Source organism: Mycteria americana, chromosome 1 (genome assembly GCF_035582795.1).
Source record: "Mycteria americana isolate JAX WOST 10 ecotype Jacksonville Zoo and Gardens chromosome 1, USCA_MyAme_1.0, whole genome shotgun sequence".
Lineage (NCBI taxonomy): Eukaryota > Metazoa > Chordata > Aves > Ciconiiformes > Ciconiidae > Mycteria > Mycteria americana.
This window is the reverse complement of record NC_134365.1, coordinates 153,952,838-153,974,696: the sequence shown is the minus strand read 5'-3', so window position 1 is coordinate 153,974,696 and position 21,859 is coordinate 153,952,838. Positions and strand designations below refer to the sequence as shown.

Genomic DNA, 21,859 nt, shown 5'->3' with positions numbered 1-21,859 from the left:
TCAACAAGAGCTATACATCTGAGCTCCTGTTTTCAGAAAATAAAAGAGAGAACGGTCATGATATTTGCCTAAACATGCTGCATTCCAGTTTCAAATGAAGTATTTAAAATTGTTTCTCAACACGCAGTAGGATAAGCTTAAACATAATTAAATGCCAATTCCCTGCAGTCAGTCAATCAGTGATTCAATGAAAAGTTAATGCTGTTACGAGCGGAGGTTAAGGACGGCAGATGACAGATGCTCATGGCACAGCAGCTTTTATACATTACCAACAGTTTTTACTGTGCTTTAAGTATCAGTGTACCAATGATTTTTCTTTGTCCAAACAACCAATTTTAGATAATAATAATCTAAAAAGTGAAGACAGTAGTAGATTTTTTTGCTGTGAAAGAGCTCTTCGTAAACTAATGAAATTGAACTATTACCTACAAATTTGTCCATAAATTTTTATTCACTACAGTAGCAGTCTCTTCAGTGTATACTGAATACTTTTGTATTAATCATGACAAAAGTCTATCAAAAATTAAAGGACAGCTCTTCACCTACTTTGCTGCAAGTTGCGTAAGTGTGAAGTACATAGCATTAAAATTCACGTTTATCTGCACGAACAGCCGCTGTGCTTGGGACAGGCTACGGGACAACGGCTTTTACTAAAATGTACTTGGAAATCAGAGCTGCACCAACCCAGTATTACTAAAATTTAAAATCAACACCACCAGACAGAGCATGTAAATTGAAGGAATACAAGAAGTCCAGACACAAAAATGAGTTGTTTGTTACAGAGATCAAATCCACCTTAATATAAAGGAGGGCAAGATGGTTAGTTTTTTAAAATAGACCTCGGAGTCAGCTCCACAGCATCAGTATTTCACAGGCTTCTTCAGCAAACTCCAACAGGGGTCTAACCTGATTTAGAAAAGACTTTCTTGGAGGACTTGAGAACGAGCTAAAAGCTTTCTACAAGACCAAATCCAAACCAGACTCCTTTTCTGCCCTATGGGATGCTCCACCAATCCTCACGAGAGGTTAGGTTTCAAATCTGAAATTACTCAAACAGCCAAACCTTAAGTTCTGAGTATCAAATACATGTTGTAAGGGCGTTTTGGGGAGAGATGTTGGAGAATGCAAATGATATTTCTCCACTAACTCGCTTAAAGGTTGCCAGAAAGCAACTTGGATGGACCTCGCTCTGCAGGAAGAACTTCCCCAGTGAGTGCCTCCTGCCCCCCACACCCCCTTTTACCTTCCAGCCCCTATCTGCTGTTTATAATTCCTTTTTTGAGAGATTACATTCTTCTCGCGTGGGACGGGGCCACTTGGACCTTTCACATTCCATCAGAATTTTTGAGGACTGGCCAAGTTACCAGGGCTTTTCTTATTACCGGTAGCATGCAAGCCTTCTTTTATGTCCTGTACTTTGAAGGTTCACTCTTCATTTTCTAGTGTGTGCCTCTTCACTCGTGCAACCAACTTTCCTCCTGCCCCCAAAGAAAACTAACATTGCTACTGCAATCTGATGGATAAGCATGGTATTACCAGTATTTTATTAGAGGAAAACAGTCACCTGTCTACGCAGCAAAAGGTGGAACCTAGACAGAAACTATTGCGGTCCTTCATTCAGCCCAAGCAATAGATAACTTTTTATTATGTGGGACAAGGCTCATGCTTGAGTTTTCACTGCAGTCCTACAAAGCATTTATCTTGATATATCAGGCCTGAAATGCTCTCTCTTAAATTTCTGTGAAAGTACTGTTGTTCTGGTGACTGTAGGTATTCAGCAGAATTTTGCAATTTAAAAATCTTTTAAGACAGACAGGTTATGTCTGGTTACTTTTCACTATGTTCAAAGGGATGTGAACAGTAATCCATGATGCTGGAAACCACATCATTGAATTTAGGAATAACAAAAAATGCCAAGTACTTCAAATTCAGTACAATTCTTCATGAGTCGGTATTTACAGAGAATGCACGTTAACTACAGAAACCAGAAAAGACAAAGTTTTAGCGCTCTCATTCCACACAGAGAAGCCTTTATCAATGTGATTGATCTTTTTTCCACTCCAGTGGCACATCCTTGGTTTTGCTTTTTTGTTTTTTTTTTTTTTTTAAACTTTGAAGAAACCACCAAATATCAATTAAATTTAGTTGAAGATTTCCAAAGCGATAGAAAAACCTGTTTTCAGGGCAGCATAAACAGTCAATAAGATAATCAGAAGAGCGTTATAAGAACGTATAGGGGTGCCCGTAGTGTGCACACAGTTAAAAGGTGGCTGCAGTGGGGGAGCACGTTTCTCCATCCCCCATCGCTCGCCCAGCTTATCACTGGGATGAGTCTCCAGAGGAACGTGTCCAAGAGCATTGCTTTTCTACTATTTCTCGCAAGGTCTGGAAGAAAAACACTCTTTAAAGCCAAGGAAAAGGCTTGTACATCAGCGGGAATGCACGGGACTTGCTGGAGCAAGCGAAGGAAAGTGGCAATAACCCTTCCACCAGTTTTGCAAGAACCCCTGAAGCACCCAACTGATGTGCCGACCGCAAATTAAGCTTTACGCCTCTCTGAATTAGGCTGCTGAGGCAAGTCCCCACAGATGGGTTTGGGTGTCAAGGAATAGCGTACCGTGCCTTGGGTCCCTGCTAGGGCAGGCGGTGATAAAAGGAAATGAGCAGAGAGAAATCAAGCCACAAATCTAAGGATGCAAACCTTAAAAAAAAAATTTCAAAGCTTCACAGGAGCCTAAACTGTTGATTCAAGGAGTTAAATAACTAACTAATTACACGTTTCCTTCCTTGTCTAATGTGATTCCAACATCTGTTTTGATGTTTCTTGCCCTGTTCCACTTAGCGATCAATCAATCCTGAAGCATGCATGTTTAATCTGCGGATTAGGCTAAGTACTGAGGCACTTGAACTATCTAGGTAGATGCCACAAAGCAGCGCTATGGATTTATGTCCATGCTCCAGCTGACCAAGCACGTTTGCTGCAATTTAACGGTTGTTGCTGCGTTTTTTTAAACCTCTCCTATGGATGCACGTCCCTGCCGTACAATGTAAAGTAAAAAACCTACATGATGGTGTGCTCAACACCCTTCAGAGCAGCGACACACTCAACCCACCAAAGTCCTTTGGGATTTGAGGGGGCAGAGGGAAGGCAGGGGGGCTGCTGCGGTGAGCATGGGGGTCCCTCCTCACCCTGGCGGTACCAAAGGCTTCTCCACCTCCAGCGCAGGTGGCCCATGAGGTTTCGGTGAGGCAAGGCAGAGGTCCCTGCTTTCATTCCAACTATTCTATTCCAATAATAATAAAAAAAATATAAAGGCAAGCACGGGAAAATCCTCTGTCTACTCGAACGTGGAGCAAGGTCTTTTCGCTGCCTCCTCTGAGCTCTCTAAACACGCTGCCCCATGAATTCCTAAAATTCAGCAAAAAAAACCACCAAAAGGCACATTTTTCTCCAACTAGTGGAGTCCTGCTTTGGTTGAGCTTTACAATACCTCCCTCTACTGGGAAAATGCTGCATTATTTCTCAGTGCCAGTATTTCCCTCTACAGCCAGAGGGAGGAACAGATTAACCCACATATGCTTTAATAATTCAGACCGGGGCCAAGCTGAGAGCAGAGAGGAATGACAGACCAGCGGCTGAAGATGCAGGTTAGCATTATAGCTAGAAATTCATGGTGTTAATCAGTGGATGATCAATGCATGAGTAGGTGTGCAAAGAAGAAACCATGTGACACAACATGAATCAGTTTTGTCCTGCCATTTGTACATAAGCCTCTTTAAAAAAAGTGATAAACAAGCTGGCAAGCAGCTGAAGCTTGAAGATGGTTACAATTACTCATATGGACCCTGAACTCCATGGGATAAACACCCTTAAAAAAGAGAAAAGAAAAAAAAACCACACCAAAAAGATGGGGGAAGGGAAGGTTTAAAGCCAGCAAATTAAGAGTTTAGATTAATCTTCATAGCCTAGAACATGTGGAAAAACACAAGCAATTCCCAATCTGCATTTCTAGATATGGGACTTTCCCTTCAGAATAATTTTTACTGTCTTGGAATTAAAAGCCTCTTCCCAAAAGAGATTTTCAAACCCAGTCAGAAATATACTTTTTACATTTAAGCACTTTGTTTATGATGCATGAAGATCCTAGGTCTGAGAAAGAAGACTGAAAAGTCTTATCTTTAAATAAGTTGACTTCTACTTGCATCCTACTACTGTAGATATATCCAGAATGTTTACTTTACTGTAATGGGATAAAATGCTTTTGGAAATGGGGATAAAAAGCCCCTGATGCCAGCTGGCTTACTGGGTAATTAAAAGTTCCCCAGTAGATGCTACAAAAGACTGAGGAAGCCTCCAAGAAAAAACCGAAGACAGAAACTGAACCTGAAAATGGGTGGCAAATGAAGGAAACTGCCTGGCGAGCTGCTGCCCGGATACCCTGGGGAATTACCTGTTCTGACAGCGAGGTTTGTGCCAGCAAGCCCTTACACGGCTGCAGAAAGGCCGACTGAGCCGTTCTAGAGGGGCAACCACTGAGACCTGGTTTTGCTGGAGAGCTAGTGGGTTTTGCTGGAGAACTAGTGGGAGATCTCAAAACAGGCCCCAGACTGACTTTGCCTTTTCACTGAAGGAATGGGAGTATTAGGAAATCTTAATTTCTCTCCAAAACACCACTCATTAGGGTTAAATAAATGCGAACAAAAACACAGCAGCCTATAAACTGCTTCCTCTGTTGACTGCCCAGTAATTATTCTCCTGGCCCCTTTGTTTTCCATCTCACGAATAATTTCCAAATGACTAATGCTACATTACAAGTAGAGAAAGAAAAGCCCCTCATCAACGTTTTGTGTTCTTTACACTGAAATGAAATTAAACTGCCAAGGAGAGAAGCTGGCATGCTCCCCTTGAGAAGGATGGAAAAGGTGCCAGTGATCCGGACAACGTGCACATGCTTGAAGGCACCACCACCTCATGGCACACAACCAAATATGACCGCCAAAGCAGTAGGTGACGCTATTTTACGGCTAAAAGAGCCGGGGTTTCAGAAGGACAACCCACCCCAAGCTCCCGAGAGGGTACCGGAGCCTTTGAACGCTGCTGGTTGTAAGAAGAACGATGAGCTGAATGGCGAGGGATGGTCAATTTAGCAGCCCAGAAGAAACAACAATCCTGGCTGTATGTTTGTGAACATACCGTACAGCCACCTCACGCAGTCCCTACTGCCCAAAAAACAAGGCAGGGGAAACACATTACAAAGCAAAGGGGGGAAGGCAGTGGGGGCACAGAGAAAACACTTGAGATAGCACAGGAGACCAGATACACTGAAAAGTGGTCCTATACTCTGACCAGCATTTCCAAGAACGGTAGAAAGCAGTGGTTCCCTAGAGATTATCACCTTTAAAAGGTCAGAGACTAGTAATACGGTTTCTAGTGTAAGAACTAATGTACTCTCTAAAGCAGAACATACAAAAGTAGCTCATGTGTCTAGAAAAATAAAGCTGAATACATGTAAACACTTAAGAAACAAAGGCAAGGTGCAATTTTCAGCCACTGAAAAAAAAAAATCTTAATTTTAAGTATATACATTTTGGCTTCAAAGTTATTAAAACTTGGAATCCGTATCCATTCAGAAAAATCCATACCGAGAAAGTAATTCACAGTGCGAAAGAAATGAAACTAATTCATCCTGAAAATTCAGAATAATGTAAAACGGAAACACCACCTCCCTCCCCTTAACGCTGCAAAAATTAGTTTCGGATTCAGCACAAAAAATAAAAATACGATCTCATATGGATTTTTCATAATATTTTAAAGCACATGAAAACCACGCTTAAGATTCTTAAATTAGAGCAAAAGCTTTAAACCAAAAAAGCACAGCTGCCCTACCGTAAAAGGTTTGCTTCGTTGGAAAAGCGACTGACTTCTGAACACAAAGGCTTCCTCAAATCGTACCAGAAGCGATACAATTTCTGTAACAGGTGGGACAAAACTATTCCTTCCACTGAAATTACACTTTCGGGTTCAATTACTCCATCACAGTGTCCTCTTCCTCAGCCACTGCCAATTATCCCATTGCTCAGAAACACCCGCCAGCGACAGGGTATCTTCAAACCGACCACGCATCCTCTGTTCTGGGTGGGGGCAAAATAGTGTCCCTAAAAACACTCCAGATGAGCAACGGATAAAAAACTACTATGAATACCAGGACACCTCTACATATTTCAAGAACGACAAAAGACTTTTGCTCAAAGCTCTGTTACTAGTGCCGCTTGCTTTTAGTACTAATAAAACCCAGCAAGCTAAACTATTATCTGTCCTCTTCCTAACTGCATTTATCACCGTTCCCACGCGTGGCTCCTGCTTGTAAGAATTTCCCCGCAGAGGACCAAAAGACCGTACAATTCGTCGCCAGGCTGTCGGCTTGGAAAGCAGCGTAACGTGCACCCAGGCAGACGCGACAGCCAGACCCTCAGCCCAAGCGACCGGGTGCACACTTACTGGCAGGGTGTAGCCTCGCTGGCAGCAGGTTTGCAATGAGCAGCCTTTCCCATATATAGCTTTACACTGAATAGTCACTGTTTACATGTTTTCCCCGTGGTTATTACTGGTAGTTGTGATAAAATTAAAAAAAAAAAAAAAAAAAAGTGACTTAGCAAACCACTTCCTTCTTTCTCCCTGTGAAAATTTGACACTGTATAGAAGAGGACAAATCCATCAAAGTTCACAGTTCGGCTCCACAAATTGTGTCACGCCAATTCTCTATCCCAAAACCACCAAGGAGAGAGAAGGAAGCAGATCCTCCACCCCATAGGAAAGTATATAGCTTTAGTTATTTTTTTATAATTAAAAATTATTTAAAATATTATTTAAAAATAGCTATTGGTATTTTTAAAATAACAAAAGTACAAAAACCTGGAGAGGGAAGAGCCAACAGCTGTAGATCCACTTCTTGGCATCACTGAGGTGTTTTCATCTTACAAATTTCCTGATATTCCAGGGACTGAACATGATTGTGACAACTTCAGTCCCTCCAGAGGTATACCTTAACTTGTGGCTTTTTACACTGTTATTCTGGGGACAGAGAGAAAAGGAACAGGCAACGACTCTGTCCGCATAACCCCAGACATCTCAACGAGCGCGACGGGGTCCCAGGTCCCTACCTGGGAAGACCAACCTCTGGTCACCAGTGAGCACTAAACAGCCGTGCAGGGCCACCCTACCCCACCGCAAGCACCTCTGTCAGTGCCAAGGGGAGGGGGAAGACCCTCCTCTCCCTACCCTCCTACCTGCTCAGAAAGAAGGAATACCCTCTGATTTTCTTTTCTGAGATGAAGGCAGCCAGTTTCAATCTCCATCTCCTGGAAGACCCACTACCATCTCTGACAACCTCAGCACAGGGCAGGACTAACTGGGAACAGAAAATAACCACCACCTCCTAGAGCAGGTCAGGGTGGTCAGCCTGCACAACCGAACAAGAGTTGAGCTGCGTCTCTCTTGTGTGGACAGAGGCTCAAACTCAGTTTTCCTAAAGCAATCTGAATCCCTTGCATGCCTCTTCAAAGGCCCCAGGCAATCCTTTGCAGGTTAAAGCAGCAATATCCTCAAGATCGACAATGTTCCCCCGCCACTTGCTACACATCAGAGCTGTATCAAGTGGAGCCTAAAACTCGCTCACTGCCAGTGATGGGGACAGAGAAATGAAGCCACAACCTGACCTCCGCAGGGGACACCCAGGACATGTCTCCAGGCAGAACTTGTTCCCAGCTCCGCTCGTGCAGCAGTATGGCTCCAGGCCACCTACAAGCGCAAATCTACCCACCAGCATTTTCCACTGCACGCTCTTAAAAACGTGCCTTTTGGCCTGCTACTGGTTACAGAGAAAAATATATGAAAATATAGTTTTCACATATCATGCAATCTATTTAAAGGCAGCTTTCTGCCATGTAAGTAGTGGCTTGGACAGAGTGAGCCAATAATTTTTAAAGGTTTAGTATTTTCGAATCACAAATACCCAACCCTCCTAACACTATTTTACCACTCATTGACAATAGAGGTTGCAAATTATGCTTGTACAGTTTATAAAGGAATTCAAGAAAATGGATTTTTTTTTCTTGGTTGCTCAGAAGGGTATTTATTAATCTGTCTGTTTATGGGCAGACATGACTTAAAAGCAAATACATCATGTGAAAACATGACTACTTGCCCTCCATGCTCCCAACCTGTGAAACTGAGTAGGGCCAGCTCCAGAGCTACAGCAGCATTTAACAGAGAAACTGATGTGCTGCTTTCAGACATGGCATTTGTGCGGGCATTTGACAGTGACCCTAAAGGCAATGCAGAAATCTTCTCTATTCAGATATTTAAACTGTGCTTAGTGCACTGTAGTGTATTTATCTGCAATATTCAGTGCATCTTGGTGAAGTCTGGTGCGCAATACCTTGCCTTCGCACAAGACTTTTGGCAGACAATGCATGTGCATCTCATTAATCCTTCTCACCTGCTTTCACCATATGCACCAAATAATACTATGCCGTACCAACAGAGCCTCATTTTGCTTTCCCTTCTCCACCATGTCTCTCTACATCCTGCTTCTTGCTCCTTCTATTTCTGTCTTCAGGCCACTTAACATTATCACTAACCCTTTTCTGTGGACAAATTAACAATGTTTAAGTTATCTTTCCAAGCTGCTGTTTCCCATACTGCTGCATAGCGCTTCCTCATTTGAACTTATCTCTTCCTGTGAAGGCCCTTCGAGTACAAAAACAGCAGCAAAGTTGTATTAAACTTATCACTGGACAGTTACTAACCTAGGAGAAAGAATGCACTGCCGCTTTGCCTCTCAAAATAACCCAGCAAATGTCAAGGTAAGAGCAGTTTGTTCTGGAGGATGAAGAAAAGCACAATAAACCAGTTGCCATACAGAATGAAAGAGAGGCCTCGCTTGGTATTGCGATGCATGTTATTTCATATATTGCTTACATGCCGACAGTTCCACTTTTATAGGAAGGCAAAGACAGTTTGTTGATTCATGATGACTGTAAAAGCTGCAAGACTTCAAGGAGCATGCCAATAAGCATCTGTTAAAAGGGAACTAGGCAAACGAGCACTAACTTCAATTAACACTTTTAAAAGCACATTTGAGTCATTTATTAACCAGTTTGGCCTGGCTGACCTATGGTTTTCAGTTTTGTTCACTTTGCAGTAGTTGGCCCTATTGTATCATCAACCTTTTTCCAAAAGAGCTGTGCTAAAAGAAAACTTGTGAAAAAAATCATGGCCGAGAAGAGCAGGACAAGGCCAGCCCCACAAGGACCACGCTCATAAGCACTGCCAGATCTCTGAGGTCTGCAGCTGCCCAGAGCAGGGGTTAGGGGAAATGCAGCGCCGAGCCACATGAACAGCCCTAGACAAAGTCACACGCTCCAGCCAAGCCCATCAGCTTGGTCCTTGCGCCAGGGCTTCCAGCACCAGCAGAAGATAGAGCAGTAGCCTTGGCACTGAGGTGATGATGAAGCTCCTGAGGTAGAGGAGCTGGGGCTGGACCTGAGCTAGGGATGAAATTAGACCGGTGTTGTCAAGCAAAAGTTGACTACAGGGGGGAAGCATTGCTTCAGACCCACATTTCCCATACTATTTATTTCTTTGCTTCTCTAGCAGGCCAGCATGAACCAGAACAGCAGCACACGGGTAGAGACAGATCCCCAGGGCTGCTCCAGGATGCTCAATGCTCTACAGCTCCTGGCCAGGTCTGTGTCCTTCTCCCTGCTTCAGGCAGCTTGGGTAACCCTCTGCAAGGCGATCTTTGAGGTGCCCATGTTGCCAGGAGCAGGCAGAGAAGCCAGACTGTCACACCCCGAGCTGTCTGCCCCGCCGCCCCGTGAGATCACCATTCCCGGAGCAAAATAAGCAGAAGGAAACACGTACTTATGCCTCAGCTGTTCCAGTTGCTGAGGGCGTACACACGAGATGACCGAGCCGATCTAGGAGCTCACTGTCACCAGAAGGGCAAAGTCTAGTTCCTTTTCTCTCCTTCCGCTTCTCTTCCTTCCCCCACCACCACACTCCTTCCTCCCCTCACCTCCACCCCAGCGGCAAGGAGCAGCACCCTCCTTCAGACCATCTCTTGCTCTCATGAGAGCCCTCTCCCAGCCGACGCCTCCTGCCGAACCAGCAGAAGACTGGGTTTTGGGGGGGGGGGGGGGTGGGTTAGTGAATGCAGCTGGTGCAGAGCGAAGGACCAGTGAGAGCCATACCCAGCACAGAGGAGCAGGATGCAAGAAGCACCTCTCTATTTCAGCAGAAGTGAGATGTTCCCTCAGCCTGGGCGTCCTGTGCTGGGACTGGCCGCCATGTCCCCTCCCGCCAGGTTTGCAGCAGCAGAGCAGGGGGTAACCCTGCAGGCTGGGGGGGGGGAGCAGCAGGCCATGGCCACGGGTGCACTTGAATGGAGGGGAACTGTGTGAAAACCGTCTTTATCACCTTTTCGGGACCTTGTGATCCCAGCCCTCTCAAGGTCTGCAATCATCTCTCCCCATTAATCGCAATCAGTAAAGCAGCTGTAATTAGAAGATGGCTCTCTCACATTTCAGAAGTCACCTGCATGCGGACGGCGTGCTTCCCCCTGCAAGCACCAAGTTAACTAAAACCCTTGACTCACGCTGTGCTGCAGAGAGACCGGCCACAGATCCGAACCACCACTTCTCACCTCCCTCACTTTCCTTCTTCACACCAAACGCTCCCAACACCTTCTGCAGCTGCCGCCTTCAAAGCGATCCCCGCCCTGTCACAGCCCGAGAGCATCGGCCTGCAGGAGGAGCGGCCGCCCGCCGCCACACGGGCCGTGCCCGGGACGCAGGCCGGGGAGCCGGCCCCGGCCCCGGCCCCGGCGCCCCGGCCCCGGCCCCGGCGCCGTCCCGTCGGCAGGCGGAGCCGGAGAGCCGCGATCCGCCGGGAGCAAGGGCCGCTTCCCAGCACCCCCGCCCGACGTGTGCGGCTGCCGCCCGGCCGCGCCGCCCTCCCGCCAGGCCGAGCCCTGCCCGCCGCTCTCCCCACACATCCACCCGCGTTGCGAAGGCGCAGCCTGTTCTCAAGAAGGAAAGGGGAACAAAGAAAAGCCCCTGGGCTTTCCCTGGCAGTCCTGCCTTTCAGCGTCATCAAAGCTGCCGTTCAAAGCGGCTAACCCTAGGTCATCAAAGGCTAACAGCAAATCCTCTTAAATCAAAGCCGGACCGCCGAACCAGCCTGACTCAGGTTCGGGCAAGCAGTCAAAATCGCAGCCGTTCAAATAAGGTAGACATTTTTCACAATGAGGGTGGTGAAAGGCTGGAACAGGTTGCCCAGAGAGCTGGTAGCTGCCCCATCCCTGGGCATTCCCTGAATGGAAACATTCAAGGTCAGGCTGGACGGGGCTCCGAGCAACCTGATGGAGTTGAAGATGTCCCTGCTCATTGCAGGGGGGTTGGACTAGATGGCCTGTAAAGGTCCCTTCCAGTCCAAACCATTCTATCATTCTATGCAATGGCACCAATAAAAAAAAATCTCCTGCTCTCCACTGGCATGAGGACAGACGGTCATTTCTCTCCTCTTGAACTCACTGCAATCTTTAAACATAACGTTTGGAAAAGTGCTATTGCTACACCTGAGACAGGCCTGGAGCGATGCTCTGGGATGAGCTGCACTGCTTGGCTGAAGGCCTCTCATCCAGAAGTGATGGGAAACACCAGCTCCCCGGCTAGACCCGCTCTCCTCGCCGAGCGTCCTCTCCTGGGCCCAGTGGCATCTGCAGGCTGAGCGGAGCAGGAGCAGACCGCGGCGACTCGAGTGCCAGGCACGAGCAGACGGCACACCTACTGCGCCGTGGGACTGGAGTCGCAGCGGCTGATCAGAGGAAGTATTTGATGTTGGGAGCTGTCAAAAGCTTCCTCTCCTCTAACATGCTTAGGAATAACAGCAGAAAGACTTGACCTTTCTGCTGGTGTACTGCTGGAAGAAGTGAAAGCGGTATTTCTATTGTTTAGCAGTTAAACAACAGAATTTGCCCCAAACCCAATAAATGCTACTCCCCGGTTACTTTTCACATGCCAAAGACACTAATGTTCATCTACTTTGAATCTGCCCATGGTCCTGGTGACTGTTATAATTTCATCCGCGGAGTCCAAAGCCACATTGACCAGATCCTAACCCCAGGATCCTCATGGCCAGAAAGGGAAGACATCATCCCTGCCATTCTCCCCAGCCTCCTCCTCTGCAGTTGCCGTGACAGGGAAGACAAACAGCAGGGCTACAAATTGCCCAGCATGGCCGACAGGACGCAGTCTGCATCCTGACGTGCGGGAGATGCGCATACCCTGTCGCATGCAGACAGTACAGCCATGGGCACTTCTCATCCCAAACTGACACACGCTCGGCAAGGATACGTCTGGGCACGGGTCCCATTTCAGGACCTCTGACTTCACCTACCTACCCCACTGTAGCCATCTCCTTTCTGGCAGAAGAGCACACGGAAAGAGGAAATGCTGTTTCGGAGAAAAAAAGTGATCCTAATTCCTGGGTAGGGCTATCGTATTCCTCCTATTTCACTTTCAGAGACTACAGACGCATTAACTCACAACCAAAATGGATTTGCCATCCATGGACGCAACCCTGTTCCTAGATTTCAGTAAAGTGGCACACACCAGCCAGCGGCTGCTGCACTCGTTCCAATCTTCTTCAAGTACTTTGGCTTTAACAAGGCCTCTCTGTTATCCTCCTCTGGCAGGACAACAGCTCTCAGGCTTTTTCAGTAATGAATACTCAGTCTCTTAAAAAAAATCTAGGTCGACCCTCCTTTATATTTTACATATAATGTTTCCAAAACAAGATCTGTTTTTCTGTTGCAAGCACATCATAGACATGCTAAGCCTTTTCAGTACATCCTCCAAATGGCCGAGCCCATGGCCATTTGAAGTCTCCTTCATGAGTACAACTCTTAGCACCTCTCTTGTGAAATTTCAACTTCTTCATCACAGACCCTCTCTCCAGCCTGCCAAGATCATTTTGAATTCATCTCCTGTGTCCCCTAAGGTTCCTCCAAGTTTAGGACACCCGCAAACTTCATAAGCCAACTTTCAGCTCCAGCATCCAGGTCACTGATGAAGTTACTGAATGCAAGTGGGAAAGGAGCAACTCCTGCAAGGGGCTGTCAGGAAGATCCTGGTAGGGGGGGTTCTGCTGGTGGGTCTGTGTCAAAACAAGAATTCCTGCCCAAATGCTTCTTTTCAAGCAGCTGCACACCCCTCTTCTGGCAATTTCACCTAGACTACGATTTCCAAACTGCTATGTGCTTCTCTTGAACAAGGCCAACAGCAGTGAAACCTAGCACGGAGTCCAAACTAACACATCTTGCAAGGGGATGATGAAGGAACGGGAGGAGGTAGCAGCAGCACTTCTGTGAATGCTCTAGGGCAGCAACAAACCAGTGGCAAGGGAGGAGGGATGGATACACAAAGGAAGAGAAGCCGCAAGGCTTGTGCTCCAACAAAGTTATCCACAGTGGCTCTCATTCTGTTTGCTTATGAAATTTTGCTTATAAAATTACCTTTCTCTTGTTTGCTTATGAAATTTTGTGTGAGACAGCATCAGCCGATACACTTTGTTTATTCTCTCCCTTCTGTTTACGAGGCATGCTCATCTGTCAGAGTTGGAAAATTGGCTGCTTCGAAACGATCTGTTCTTAGAAATCCACACTGCTTTTTTAATGCTGTACTACTCAGTAAGTGTTTATATGCTGACTGTTAGCTGCATTCAGGGGTCAAAGTTAGGCTGACTGGGCTTTAATTCTCCAGCAGCCTGTTTTTGCCACTGTCGTAGTTTAACCCGGCAGGCAGCGAAACACCACACAGCCGTTTGCTCACTCCCCCACGGTGGGATAGGGGAGAGAATTGGAAAAAAGGTAAAACTTGTGGGTTGAGATAAAGACAATTTATTAGGACATAAAAGGAAGGGAAAATAATAATACTAGTGATAAAAGAATATACAAAACAAGTGATGCACAATGCAATTGCTCACCACCCGCTGACCAATGCCCTGCCAGTTCCCGAGCAGCCACCAGCCCCCCAGCCAACCTCCCCAGTTTTTTGTTCAGCATGATGCCATATGGTATGGGATAGCCCTCTGGTCAGTCGGGGTCAGCTGTCCCAGCTCTGCCCCCTCCCAATTTCTTGCGCACCCCCAGCCTACTCGCTGGTGGGATGGGGTGAGAAGCAGAAAAGGCCTTGACTTCAGGTAAGCACTGCTCAGCAACACCTCAACATCAGTGTGTTATCAACATTATTCTCATCCTAAATCCAAAACACGGCACTATACCAGCTACTAGGAAGAAAATTAACTCTACCCCAGCTGAAACCAGGACAGCCACCTTTTTCAAACAGAAATACTGCGTTCACTGCATTGCGTTCTGGGGCCTCTTACATGAGATCTGAAAAAGCATCCCTAATGAGCATTACAGCAGTCTCCAAACCATTTGGTACTACTGCTGGCACTGTGCACATAGTATTATGCCAAATATTACAGAAATTGTATCGCACTGTGTTTGACATCAATGTTGAGAACAGCATTCTTCCTCACCATTATTACTACAGGTTATTATCTTTAAGGATTAAACAGGTACAGTGACAGCCAGGGGAAAATAAACAAAATGCAAACTGGAAGGTTATGCCTATGGAATGGTACAAAAGGACCAGAAGATAAGTCTCCTGTGAGAATTATTTACACTTTTCAGCCTGGTTCTGGCTCCGTTCACTGCCAGGGTTTCATTAATGGTCTCCCTCGTCCCTGGGGTTACGTGAAAGGGGAAATGAGATAACACCCAACCCATCATTCCTACAGCACGCCACCCTTTGAACAGCAGTCAGCAGTCGCGCTCTGACTAACACCATCGGTAGCCGCTTTCCTCCTAAACTCGCTGGCAGCGGACCAGGGATCACCCTCCCAGGCGTGCTGCCGCAGCCGGGGCCAGCTGGCCGCCACTGGCCACCCTGCCTCCCTCTGAGCCCCCGTCTCCCTCCGAGCCCTGCTGCAAGCCAGCACTCGTGCCTCCGATTCAAGAAATGCTTCCACTTCCAATAGGGCCCTTTTTGCTCCCCACTGTCTCACCCATCAGGAGTCAGGGATATAAATTATACCTTTCCCCCTCTCCTCCCAGCAATACCAAATAACTTTGGATTGCTTGCCAGTGTCTCACCATGGCACTGCAAGGGCTTGCCCCCCTTCCCAGCCTTTGCAAGACGATGGCGGCGGCTCAGCTTGTGAAGAAAGCGGGCGCATCAGGGGGACATTCACTTTGTCTTTGAATCTTGCGGCCACCTCACAGCTCTCTGGCTGAAGGTTCAGCTGAGATAACGCCTGTCTGGACTTGCCCACCTGGTCAGGGCTGGACCACGGAGCAGAAGAGAGAGTTGGGGCATAAACGCCTGCCCCAACCTGACTGAAAACTCAGAAAAACCTACTCACTGCAAAGACTGGATTTCTTTCAAGAGCCATTTGCTCGATGCCCAGATTAAGAAGCTGCACAGGATGACTTTATCTATGGCAATCCTCCGTGCAGCTACAAACTTCCGGGTTACCCATCGACTGTAGCATTAAAAAAAAAAAAAATCAATAAAAAGGTTCACATTTAACAACAACACTAGAGGAATAAATTTAGGCAGCAGCAGAGGGAAAAACAAGTTATTACATATCAGAACAGCGAGGATGAGCTCGGTAAAACAGCTTAATTGTTTGGAGGGGAAAATACAGTGAGTCACTCTCTAAAATTTCAAGTGTTCTCAATACAATCTCTCACAGGACTGCAAAGTACTTTAAAGACTCAGAAAAAGACTGCAGGCTCTCCGATTCAAATATCCCACCTACGAATAACTGTTTTGATTATTGGACTTCATTCACATTAGCAGCTGGGTCCCCAGTTTGAATAAATCTATGTCTCGACATGAAACTGCCTTGAAGTTTTTTATTACATACTGGTTGGCATATTTGCATGCTGCAGAAGCAACAGAAATTATTGCCACATATGTGTAGCACTGACAACTTCTGTGCTCACCAGTCGCCCTCCCACCTCACTCACCATGCTGCTTTCCTCTCCTGCCCTTCTCCCACCCTATTTTGGGAGACAGAGAAAATGAAGAGTGCAAAGACTTATATAAGAATTCATCTTCTCCAAGCAGAGGGACTTTCTAACCCACTGGAAATACATGCCACATTGCTTTCTGAAGGCCATAATAGCCTGAAGTACTTTTATTCACGAGATAGCCCTTTCTAGTCCACATGTCTGTCTGGCATGTCAGTGCAGTAGCCCTCAAGAACTCCTCCACCCCTTCAGGTCAACAACGCTGGGGTCATGCATCTGCAGAAGTCATCCCAGCATCTCATCCAGCTCCCCTTCCGTCACCCAGGTGGATTGCCGATCCCTGCCCACCCTCCCATCCTTCCTCAGCACCCTCCTCCTCTCACCCACGGGCTTATCCAGGGACTTACTTTCCGTATCAGCGCTTTGACAGTAGCGCAGCAGGAAGGTGCGGCATCACGTGCAGCAACAGAGAGGCAGGAGTGCGTGCTGCGTGTTTAAGCCGGTTAAGAAGCAAAAGGATACCCTTCAGAAGATAAAACCAAAAAAACTTATCTGTAGTCACTCACCATTAAAGTCTTGTGTTTGACCGTACAAGCATAAAGCTTTGGTGTAATTGCTACCAGCAATCACTAAAAGTACCAGTTTGTAGAAAGTCAGTACACATATTGCACATATTTTAAGGCTCCTGCAATTAATTCTGTTTTATGTGACAGTAGCTATGCAATAACTTTCCAAGCTGGCACCATCAATTTGCAGCCCGTCTGCCAGCCAGGCTGGGGGGCTCTGAAAGCGCTGGCTGGGTACGCAGCTAGACAGGGGATGTCCATCTGTCCATCCATCCCACTCCTCTTCCCTTCTCCTTGGCCTGAGCGTTTACACCAGGCGGTGCAAAGGGGAGCGACCCTGTGCCGGCCGCTCTCGTGGGCGCCCACGCGGTGGCCATTAGCACGAACCCACGTTCGTAACTCCAAACAAGGCGAAGCTGCAGGTTCACCTGAAGCTTGTCCAGCTGCCACCGGGAGCAGGACCCCGCTGCTGCGCCCCACCGGAGCCTGTCCTCCAAAGCGCCTTGGCAAGCTCCCGCTTTTTCGTTTTCAGAGAGGGTGGGGAAGCACTGCTCCAAGGGAAAAGGAGCGGCAGGACAGCGGAATCCGGGCCCGGAGGCACAGCGGGGCGGACTGGTAGGGATGCCGCCTGAGTCACCTCGCCGCCACGTTTACTGCTCCCCGCCAGCCCTGCAAATTTCGGCACCACGCTCGCTCCCCTCCCCGCCTCAGTCACCCTGCTGCCCAGCTGTGTCCCTTCGCCTTTCCTTCTCTTAAGCGGCCTCAATAAATAGAGCATCAGATACCAGGCATTTCACTTTAGGAGAAGAAAACCGCTCTTTTGCCTGCACTGGGAAACCAACCAGCTCCCACTCAAATCAAAAGGAAGAGATCACGTGGATGCATTTCAATTAATTGCATTGGAGAGGCAGGCTGCAAGCTCGCTTCCCCTCCAGCCAGACTCCTTCATTTACGTCTTCTCTTGGAGAAGGGGAGGTATTCAGCTGAGTTACCTGGGGGATTAATTTCATTACACAGCATCTAAAAGCTGGGAGGAGGCTGCACTTGTGGAGGGCTGAATTTAGCAGAGCCATAATCAGGGGGCAAATAAGGGGAAAAAAGAAAGAACTGATTTTCCATCTGCTAGAGCTGTGGTCTCCAAACTATTTTGATCACCCCTCTCAGTAAAAACGTTTGAGCGCGCACCCCCAATATATGTATATTTATAGATTATGTGCATGTACTACTGAAGTCCTAATATTTTCTTCCCGCACCCCAATGCATCGTCCTGTGCACGCACACCCCTTTGGAGACCGCTGTGCCAGATACCATGGTGACAGTGGCCGCTTGGTGCCAGAAGCGGGACGCATATCGACAGCGAGCAGACAACTGCTGAAACCCAGGTGCTCAGTCTGATGCCAGCTGAAGAGATTTACAGACAAATGATGAAGCAGATAGGAGATGAAGACTAGAGTGGGGTAGCAGGAGGTCGTACCTTTGCATGCCCCCTATTCCCTTTTTTATTTCACCTAGTCTTCTCCGAAATGTTCGTCCAAGCCCCTCCACAGCCTGCTCTCCTTGGCGGGGGCTAAAATAAGGATCACATCAAGTCTTACCCTTCTGCAGTTATACCTGTGCAGGAAGCCACCACAAGCAAAAATTCTGCTTGTGAGCTCTGCTGGGAGAAGGTTAATGGCAAAAACGAAGGGCACATGAACAGCCAGAGAAGTGCATTTGTTCACACATGAAGACCGCAGTGATTTAAGAGCTTTTTCAGATTGACTTGGATAAACTGGGATAACCATCTGCGTTTGGATTTAAAGGAGATGATTTTTTAGGTTTAACTTCAAGTATGATCCCATGTACCACTCAGCACTGATTCAAGAGGGATATGGATACATCAACTGTCATCTGCTCCCTGGTATCAGCCCATCATGCAACCTCTTATGCCAGTACCACCATCAAAAACTGCAGGGCAACTCTCAGGTAGCATACATCTCAGGAAGCAAAAAGAAAACTAAAAGAAACATAACGAAAAGCAAAACAGCACAAGGCTTCTTTGGAGCAGGTGGGTGTGCTATTTATCAGAGATTTTTTCCCGTAAAAGTAATTTTTAAAGCCTCTGTGGACACACACCCTTCAGGAAAGAATGTGAAGAAGGAGCATTCACAAGGATCCTAGAAGCAATCTAAATATGGGTCACATATGAAGTGTGTTATGCATATAAATAATCAAGTCCAGATAAAGAATTACCCTTAACAAGCAGTTAAAAACAGAGATCTAAAGTCAGTACTAATCTGCAATTTTTTTTGGCACGTCATTTGTGCCTCCTCTGACAACAGGCATTCCCATTTCTACTTCTTCCATTTACTTCTAACTGCTAAAAAAATAGCAAGTCATGAAGTTCAGTAGCACATCAAGTACTCGGCATATAAATAAATAGAAATATTAACATCAGGTGTGAGGTAAGGTACAGGTCACTTTATTTGTGTGGAAAATAGGGCAAATGTAGAAGAATAAGGGCGGTACCAGAACTCATATTAGAATTATATGCTTATTTTTTCCCTTAATTTGTTCCTTTACAGTAAGTTACACACTTATAATAACGATAGGAATAGATGAGGAAAACATAAGCCCTAGAAGGAAATGTGCTTTAAACTGGAACTTCCATAAACACTCAAAACTTATGAAGAACTCAATTGAAAATACTGCTGCCATACAGCTCAAAAAAAAACCTGATGTACTTCTTTCAGAATAACCATCACCACCCCAATCTGAACATAAGATTTAGCAGAAGAAACCGAAATCCCCAGATGTTGTGCCTAACAAAAAGTAATTTTGTGTACTAAATATTCCAATAATAGAAAGAAGTTACTTCCAAAATTTACTTTCTTGCTTTCTAAGTAATACAGAGCTGCAAGGATGCCAAGTTATTTTGAACACAGCCCATACCAGAATTCATTCAGGACAGAGAAAAAGTGCCAGCCTAAGGCATCTTTATTTTACCACCATTTTTAGATTGTGGCAATGCCAATAACATACAATTATCAATCTTGATGTATGAAAAAGAGTACCAAATTCATTTTTAAAAAGTTACTTTGCTTGTCTAGCAGACACCTTTTTTGGTAGCTCTGAGCTGCTACTGAAAAATGAGGCATCAGTCCAAAGTAAAGAGTAAGCCTAGGGGAAAAAAAATAAAGGTCTTTGAATAATACTCAAAACATTTTCCACTAGTTCTTTTGACAGAAAGAAAAAGAGGAAGAAAAGCATTTTCATCTGAAACCACACATGGTAAAACAATTTGGGTTCCCTCAACTTAGGGAGGGGGGGGGGATGCAGAGGAAGTTTTTATTTAAAGAAAAAAATACCAAAACCCAAGACAAAACTGCGCTCAGCAGCTGGGAGCTCGGCCGCGGGAGTCCATCTCCCCGCAGCATCTCCCACGCGCCCCGGGTACCACCCCATCGCTGCGGGGGGGCGACAGCCCTGCCACGCCGCGACCTGTGAGCAGGGGCGATCAGCAGAAAAGCAGAGGCTTTTTGTCATCTTTCGTTCCCACGTGACTTCAAACATAACACCCGGGAAGAGACGGTCGGCCAGACTGCGGCCGATGAAACCCGCTACCTAATGCCGGTGTCTGCTACAACTGCAGGTTTGAGAGACGCGTTTTTGACTACTTTTTGTTTATGTAAGAGCTTCAAAATATACTTACAGCAGTTACAGCAATCTGAAAAGACACTTCCCATCCTAAATGCTTAAAATGAAAACAAAGACGGGTGAAAAAGAGAATTCAGTAAAAGACGTGATTTGGGGCACGTACTCTTGATTTATTTCAAATCTTATCTTTCACGCTGCACCCCTGGCTGCTCCTCTGAGTCACTTCAAGTTACTTAAACTTCTTGCAGTCACTGCAGATGAAGCGGTTCAGATGGGATTTGGGCGAGCCTGTGCCAGGAGCCTTTGCCCCCCACGCAGGAGCGACTGCGGGCGCGTTTTCCAGCAGGACCACCCCGGGAAGAGACACCCGCAGGAAGCGGCAATGAGCAGGACAGCTCGGGTAGAAAAAGCTGGTGCAGTAAGAGAGGACTTCAGATGACCGAGGGTGGGAGGGAGGGGAAGGCAATTGCCAGCCACAGCCTGCAACGGGAAACAATGAAGTTTCATCCTGGAAAGCCCAACATCCCACCAAGTCCCAATGTGTTCCAGATTTATTAGTGGTTAGCAGTAAATGCTTGAAAAGAAAGCACAAGAATTCCAGTAAATGGATTCAAGACAGTAACGCAGCCAGAGAAGATGATATACACCGGAATATGAAATATGTTATGTGAAATGGAAGCGAGACCAAGGGGAGCACCTTCAAAAAGATGTTTGGGGAAATATATCTGAACTTCTGCTGAAATAAATGGGAACGGCTTCAGATGCTCAGCGGTTCCAAAAATGGGAGTTGTAACCCAGTGCCTCCTCCTCCTGGAATCATTCCAGAAAAGCAGATTTTAAAGTATCCAGATTTACATTACCTTAAACTATCCTGTAACTAAAACTTGAAATTAAATATGATTTCCACGAAGACCACGTTCAAAGTGGGCCAAAGTTCCTTTAAATTCTGGTCTCTCCGTGTCCTGACTTTCAGCCTACAGATGCCAAAAGATATTAAAAATAAAAATAAAAAAGAAATCAGCCCTCAGCTTTAACCACCAGTGCCAGGAACCATGGATCAGCAATTAGATACTCCAAGTAAGAGGCAAAAGGGAAGAAAGACAAACGAAGGATAAAACTTCCCTTGTGGTCATACCAGCCACAGGATTTCCCGCTGAATTCCTTTCAGCTATGGAGACCTTCATTAATACATTATTTGTACTTGGATAAAGTACAAGAGAAATGCATATTTTTAATAAAATCTTAAGAAATGTAGATAGGCCAACCATGCCAAATAGCACATACCTACCCAAAGGGAGGGATGAACGTCACTGCGGGGACTCTGCTACGCTACCACCACCCTCCGAACCGGAGCCGGAGGAGAACACCGCGCTCTTGGGTTCAGAGCAACGTCCTCTGCTCAAGGGGGGGGGAGGTTGCTTTATCCTCAGGCCAGCATTAATGTCTGCTTACATTGCTCAAAGGCACCTTCCCAAACACAGAATAATCAGTCCAATCAACCTATAACGGAGGGTATAAAAACAAAGGGTTTGTAAAACAGACACCACTAAGGAA

General features: G+C 46.3%; 1 protein-coding gene across 7 annotated transcripts in view; it reads right to left on the bottom strand.

The window, feature by feature from the left end:
* Positions 1-21,859, bottom strand: part of LIMS1 (LIM zinc finger domain containing 1) — a 77,714-nt gene that overhangs the window by 39,376 nt on the left and 16,479 nt on the right. For 2 of the 7 annotated variants that reach the window (XM_075525032.1, XM_075525025.1), the window contains exon 2: positions 21,590-21,805. The exons of 4 other annotated variants lie outside the window; for them this stretch is intronic. The gene's annotated coding sequence lies outside the window, so the exon portion shown is untranslated. Of the gene's footprint in view, positions 1-6,499; positions 6,521-21,589; positions 21,806-21,859 lie in introns of those variants that run through there. One more of the 7 variants, XM_075524997.1, reaches the window with a different exon arrangement.